The following is a 7,500-nucleotide window of genomic DNA, read 5'->3' on the forward strand; positions in this document are numbered from 1 at the left end:
AGAGAGAGAGAGAGAGAGAGAGAGAGAGAGAGAGAGAGAGAGAGAGAGAGAGAGAGAGAGAGGGAAAGGGAGGGAGGGAGGGAGGAGAGAAGAGAGAGAGAGAGAGAGAGAGAGAAGAGAGAAGAAAGAAAGAAAGAAGAAGAAAGAAGAAGAAGAAGAAAGAAAGAAGAGAAAGAAAGAAAGAGAGAAAGAGAGAGAGAGAGGGAGGGAGGGAGGGAGGGAGGGAGGGAGAGAGAGAGAGAGAGAGAGAGAGAGAGAGAGAGAGAGAGAGAGAGAGAGAGAGAGAGAGAGAGAGAGAGGGAGGGAGAGAGAAGAAGAAGAAGAAGAAAGAGAGAGAGAGAGAGAAAAAAGAGAAGAGAAGAAAGAGAGAGAGAGAAGAGAAGAAAAGAGAAAAAACAGAGAGAGAGAGAGGGTGACCTAAATAGACCTATGTTTTTCCTCCCTCTTCATCTCTCTCCTTTTTAATTGTTTTGTTTTGACCAGCGTCCCCTACTCCTTTCCCTTTTTATCCCCACTGATTTTTTTCTCTCCCTCCCTCCCTCCCTCTCTCTCTCTCCCACTTTCTCTCTCTCTCACACACAGTCTCTCCCTCTCACAGTCAGTCAGTCAGTCAGCCAGTCTGTCTCTCTCTCTCTCTCTCTCTCTCTCTCTCTCTCTCTCTCTCTCTCTCTCTCTCTCTCTCTCTCTCTCTCTCTCTCTCTCTCTCTCTCTCTCTCTCTCTCTCTCTCTCTCCCTCTCTCTCTCTCTCTCTCTCTCTCTCTCTCTCTCTCTCTCTCTCTCTCTCTCTCTCTCTCTCTCTCTCTCTCTCTCTCTCTCCCTCTCTCTCCCTCTCCCTCTCCCTCTTCCTCCCTCTATACCTCTCCCTCTCCCTTTCCCTCGCCCTCCCACTCTCCCTCTCCCTCTCTCTCTCCTCTCTCTCTCTCTCTCTCTCTCCCTCTCTCCTCTCCCTCTCCCTCTCCCTCTCCCTCTCCCTCTCCCTCTCCCTCTCTTACTCTATATATCCATCTACCATTCACTCTTGCTCCCCCTGTCTCTTTTTCAAGGCAGTTTTCAAGATTTTTTACTGCCATTTGTTGCCTTTGGAATAGATTGCCTATAGTGACTGTAACTTCTTCGACTCTTGATAATTTTAAAATATCATATAACGTGTTTTTTCCTACGTAATTAACTGGACTTTCTATTCTTTTTAGTGTGTTTTTTTATATATAGCTTACAGTAATAACAATAATGAAATAATAATAATAATAATGACAATAATAATGACAATAATAATGACAATAATAATAATAATAATAATAATAATAATAATAATAATAATAATGATAACAACAACAACAATAATAATAATAGTAACAACAACCTCAACAACAAAAATAACAATAAAAATAATACCAATCCCGAGTGTTATGACAGACTTAAAAAGCAGCCAAGCCCCCACGTCAACGGAAATTGGCATCACAAAGAAAACTTAACAACGGGATCTATTTCCCTTAAAATATCTGGAGAGAGAAAGGCAGGGTAGAATGATCATATCGAGATGGATAGATAGATAGAAGAGAGAAGAGAAGAGCAAGAGGAAATGGGAGAGAGGAGTGAGGAGAGATGAAATGGAAAGAGAGGAGAGAATAGAAGAGATAGGAGAGAAGAGAAAAGTGTGTGTGTGTGTGTGTGAGGAGAGAGAGAGAGAGAGGGAGAGAGAGAGAGAGAGAGAGAGAGAGAGAGAGAGAGAGAGAGAGAGAGAGAGAGAGAGAGAGAGAGAGAGAGAGAGAGAGAGAGAGAGAGAGAGAGAGAGAGAGTGAGAGAGAGGAGAGGAGAGGAGAGGAGAGGCGAGGAGACGAGAAGAGAAGAGAGGAAAGGAGGAGAAAAGAAAAGAGAAGAGAAAGAAAGACAGAGACAGAGTAAGAGAGAAACAAACAAACAGACAGACAGACAGAGACCTAGACAGAGTATTCAGCACCAGTCACTCTCTCTTGGTGTGAGACCCGAGTCCCCTCAGGCTGTGATGTGTTGACTCCACCAACATCACGTCGAGGTACCCGTTCATAATGATGAGAGAGAGGAATAAGTGAAAGAAGAAGAAGATGAGGAGGAAAAGGAAGAGGAAGAAGAAGTAAAGGTAAAAGAATGAAGAAGAGAGAGACGAGGAGGAGGATTTATAAGAGGAAGAAGAGAGAGAAAAGGATGGTGATAGAGAGGAGGAAAGTGTTAAATAAGAGGGAGAAGAATATGGAAGGAAGAGGAGACTGGATGAAAATAAAGAAAAGGGGAAGAACAACAGACACAAAAAGAGAAGTGAAGACGAAAAACAAAGGGGAAGAGAAAGAGATGAAGAAAGTGGAGAAGGTGAAAGAAAAAGAAAAGAAGGAAAAAATGAAAATTAATATAAAAAGAATAATCAGTACAAGGAAATACAGCAGCAAAAATAGAGATTCTTAGAAAGGAAATAAGAATATATGAATGGAGAATAAAACTATCTATAGCCATTATTATAGTAGTAGTTGTGGCACTGGTTATGGTAGTAGCAACAGCAGTAGCAGCAGCAGTAGCACCAGTTCCAGCAATAGTAGTAGTAGTAGCAGCGGCAGGAGCTGCGATAATAGCAGCGGTTCTAGCAGTTGCAGCAACAGTAGCACCAGTAATAGTCGCAATAATATAAAAACTCATTCACCAAAGCAATCCCATTAGTCGCAGCAGAAATATAAATACCCATTCATGAAAGCAACCCCATTCACTCCTCTAATCCTTAATCCCTGAAGCTAGAAAGCGCCTCCACCCCCCACGCCCACCCCCTCCCATCCCCCGTCGCCCATCAGCAAGCACTGACCGCCTCTCATCCCAGACGCTCCCAGGTCATTCCTCCCTTCAACGAACTTCAGAGAGGCAATCAGAGGTAATTTCCATGGTATCCTTCCGTCAGACCGACATCCTTCAGCTCCGTGTCGCGAGTGCAGGAGTCCCCAGTCCACCCAGTCCATATCAAGTGATGTCAGAGAAGTCCTTAGTACTTTTCCCCACGTCATCCGTGCGTTTAGTCCCCGGTGCGTCACACATCAATATCATCCCGATTATTATACAACTTGACTGCACTTCGCTTTGGCTTCCTCCAACTTGGTAACTTATTTTCTTATATTTTCCTTCTTTATTTCTCTTTCTCTCCTTCTGCTCCTTTCTCTCATTGCCCTTTCTACTCGTTTTTATTCCTCCTACAAGATGTAATATCGTGGAGGAGGCGTAGGAGGCGAATACTTACGGGACAAGTTCAAGGTCATTCTGCGAGGGCGTGTTAGGGATCTTCTTAAGTCCGATCTGAATGAAGTCCCTTTTTGTGAAATGAAAGTGTTAAAGGTACAAATCGTGGGGGTAAAACAGCTATGACGCATGGAGGATTTGATCCATTTGCCGAAAGAATGTTGAGTTTTTTTTTTCTTCGTTCGTTTGTTTGTTGCTACCTTTCTTTTTTTTCTTTTCCTTTCCTTCTTTCTTGTTTTTTTCTTACTTCCTGCCTTTCTTTCTTATTTCCTTCCTTTCATTCTTTTTCCTTTTTCCTTTCTTCCTCTCTATCTTACTTTTTTTCTTCCTTCCTTCCTTTCATTCTTTCTTCATTCCTTCCTTTATGATTTTCCTATCTTTAATTCTTTTTTTCTTCCTTCCTTCCTTCCTTTAATTCTTTTACCGTCCTACAAGGAGCAGATACTCGAACGAACGTTTATAAACATACCTGAAAACTTCTAGGAAAATAAGTAGAAAGAAAAAATGAAGAAAAAAATTCGGTAAGCATCCCAGACATCGAAGTAGATTTTTATCAAACACATCAACGTATGGTTAAGAATATAAACGACTGTTCTACCTGACTGGAAAACGACTGTAGAACCTGACCAACGAGCACGAGCTCACACCGGGGCCCTCTGACCAATAATCCGCCTGTTAATAAGGTTACTGGGGCCGTCAGTACTTACATGCATGCGCGCTCTCTATCGCTCACTGGCCTCCTCAACACAGCCCTTGCAATACTCACTCGCACATCCCTAAACCAATACTACTCCCACTACTCCCTTTCTCTGCTCTCTCCCCCTTTCTCCTCTTTCTCCCTTCTCTTTCTATCCCTTCTTCGCATCTCTCATCCCTTTCCCTCCTCCTCCCGCCCGCCCGCCCACTCTTCTGAAAATAATGGTTGTACTCTCTCTATCTATTCATCCATCTATCTACATCTATTTTTATCTATATCTATAGCTATATAACTATATCACTATTTAACTATATCTATCTTTATTTAACTATATATATATATATATATATATATATATATATATATATATATATATATATATATATATATATATATATCATCTGTCAATCTATCTATCTATCTATCTATCTATCTATCTGTCTGTCTGTCTGTCTCTGTCTATCTATTTCACTCTTCCTGTGTCTCCCTCTTCCCCACTACGTCAAATATTTTCCTTCCTTTGACTATTTCTTCAACTTATTTCCCAACATTTATAAAAACTTTCCTTATTTTTAATACCAAGCAGTTTCATGTCACATCTCTAGGATTAACACATCTCTAGGATTACGAACATAATCATCTATTCATATATTCCTGTAATGGTTATATATATATATATATATATATATATATATATATATATATATATATATATATATATATATATATATATATATATATATATATATATATATGCATTAACACACACATATATATAATATGTGTGTAGGAAAAATATTATTTTTTCCTGTCTCTCTCTCATATCTTAATAGTACTAATTGCCTAACCTTCTCAAGACAGCACTGAAACTCCAAGAAGGCTCAGAGAATGTTTAATGTACATTATTTTAAAATGTATGTTAATGTTGGGTAAATAAACATATTCAATATCATTATCAACACCCGTCTCTCTCCCTCTACCCTTCCATCCTCTCTCTCTTCTCTTTTCTTCTCTTCCCTTCCCTTCTCTTTTCTTTTCTTTTCTTCTCTTCCTTTCCCTCCCCTTCTCTTCTCTTCTCTGTCCTCCTCTCTCCTCCCCCTTCCCTTCCCTCCCTCCCCCTTCCCTCTCCTCCCCTCTCCTCTTCTCCCTTCCCTTACCTCCCCTCCCTTCCCCTCCCCTCCCCTCTCCTCTCCTCTCCTCCCCTCCCACTCCCCCCGTCGCTCCATCCCTCCCCTTCCCTCTCTCTTTCTCTGTCTCCAGCAGACCTCTCCTCATCCTCATCCTCATTATCTATACATATACATTCATTCCACTCGCCGAGACACCTTCACGTCCTCATTCTTGTCACCACCACCACAAGAAAGAGAGAGAGAGAGAGAAAAAAAAAAGAATTTTATTACCAGAGAGGCGAGAATTGCATTCCTTCACCACGTTCCTTTCGGCCTTACGTCACTCAGCTATGCGGCGGTAGGCCTTTTTGGTCTTTACTTCTGATATTCTGGGTTATCTCTGTTCTTTTTTTTTTTTGTCAATTTTTCTTTTAGTCTCGATTTTCAATTTGGCGTCGGACGCTGGGGTCATTTTGCTTGTTCTATATGAGTGTTTGTTTGTCGCTGTGGATGTATGGCTGCCTGCGTATCGATCGCTCTCGCTTTTCCATTATGCTTTCCTTGTTCTTTCTATTCCGTCCCCTTCTCTTCCTGTCTTTTTTTGCCTTCTCTCCCTTCTCTCTTCAATTCTCTCTCTCTCTCTCTCTCTCTCTCTCTCTCTCTCTCTCTCTCTTTCTCTCTCTCTCTCTCTCTCTCTCTCTCTCTCTCTCTCTCTCTCTCTCTCTCTCACACACACATAAACACACACACACGCATACACACACACAAACATACATATACATACAAATAAACATACATATACATACCTATATATATATGTATATCTATCTGTCTGCCACTCTCATCCTCACCACTCTCCCACTTCCAAAAAATAAGTGAATAATTATGTAAGAAAATAAACAAATAAGTAAACAAACAGATAACCAACAGACCCGAGAAACAAGGACCAAACACAGGAATGGCAGAGCGAGAGAGATGACAAGCTGACCAGGGTTTGTATGTCGCCGATACCCGTCACAGCTGCACCGACGAGGCATTCAAGGTCGAGGTGCCACGGATGAGTGCCAGGGTATGAAGAGGAGGAGGAGGGAGGGAGGGAGGGGGGTGAGTGATGAGGAGAAGGGATAGAAAGAGAAGGGAGAAAGAGGAGAAAGGGGGAGAGGGAAGAGAAAAGGAATCGTGGGAGTAATATTGGGTTGAGGATGTGTGAGTGGATTTTCTGTGGTTTGGGGGAGTGAGAAAGAAAAGAGACGAGGAAGAGGAGAAAGAGGAGTAAGGAAAAACAGGAGGGAGGGAGAAGGAAGAAAGGATGAGGGAGAGAGGATAAAGAGGAAAGAGGGAGGAGGAGGAGGAAAGAGAGGAGAGAAGGAGGAAGAAGCAGAGAAAGGTAGAAAGTAAGAGGAAGGGAGAAGGTGAAGGATAAATTGAGAGAAAAAGAGAGACATACATACCGACAGACAGACAAACAGACACAGACAGAGATGAGAGCCAAGCAAAGAGGATACGCATCCAGTGGGCGCATAAACTTTTCCCATCAGCAGCTGATATTGTCTCTCCTTAACTTGAGTGACAGGGAGTAAAGAGAGAGGTAGGGGAAGAAGGGGAGCGGGAGAGAATGATAAACAGGGGGGCAAGGGAGAGAGGAGATGACAGAGGGTGACAGGTGAGGGGACGAACAGTTAACAGAGGAAACAGGGAAGGAGAAGGGAAGGGCAGGGGAAGGGGGAAGGGAAGTCGACAGGGAAACAAGGAGAGTTGACAGGGAGATAAAGAAGTCGACAGGGAGGCATAAAGGAGAGTCGACAGGGAGACCGGAAGGATAGTTGACAGGGAGACAAAGAAGTCGACAGGGTGACAGGAAGGAGAGTCGACAGGGAGACAAAAAAGAAAAACGACAGGGAGAGAGGTGATAAAGAAAAATAACAAGCTAACAGAATGAAAGAAAGAAGAGTTAACAGGGGTAAGTAAGATTAAATGACAGGGAGGGGGCAACGTTAGCAGGGGAAAGGGAGGGATAATTTGCAGAGTCAGTCAAAGAGGAAATGATTATCCAACAGGAATATAAATTTTCCAGTGTACTCCAAAAAGAATAAAAATACCTAATATACAAATTATATATGCGATGATGATAAAAACAATGAAAATAAATAGAAAAAATAAGTGAATAATAATATTGATAATGATAATGATAATTATACTAATACCAATGATGAAAATGAAAAACAAGATGATAACGATTATATAATAAAAAATGATAATACAAACAATAATAATAATAGTAATAATAATACTAATTTTAACAAAATATTAATAACGATGATAATAACATTGATAACGAGAGTATCCCCAATACCAGCAACAATTACAACACACCAAAATACAGTACGATGAAATTAGAAAAAAAGTCATCAAACGCAAGCTGCCCCCCCCTCCCCCGTCTCCTGG

General features: G+C 41.5%; 1 protein-coding gene across 4 annotated transcripts in view; it reads left to right on the forward strand.

The window, feature by feature from the left end:
• Nucleotides 1-7,500, forward strand: part of Pde9 (phosphodiesterase 9) — a 349,265-nt gene that overhangs the window by 125,939 nt on the left and 215,826 nt on the right. The gene's annotated exons all lie outside the window — the stretch shown is intronic.

This window comes from Penaeus vannamei, chromosome 17 (genome assembly GCF_042767895.1).
Source record: "Penaeus vannamei isolate JL-2024 chromosome 17, ASM4276789v1, whole genome shotgun sequence".
Classification (NCBI taxonomy): domain Eukaryota; kingdom Metazoa; phylum Arthropoda; class Malacostraca; order Decapoda; family Penaeidae; genus Penaeus; species Penaeus vannamei.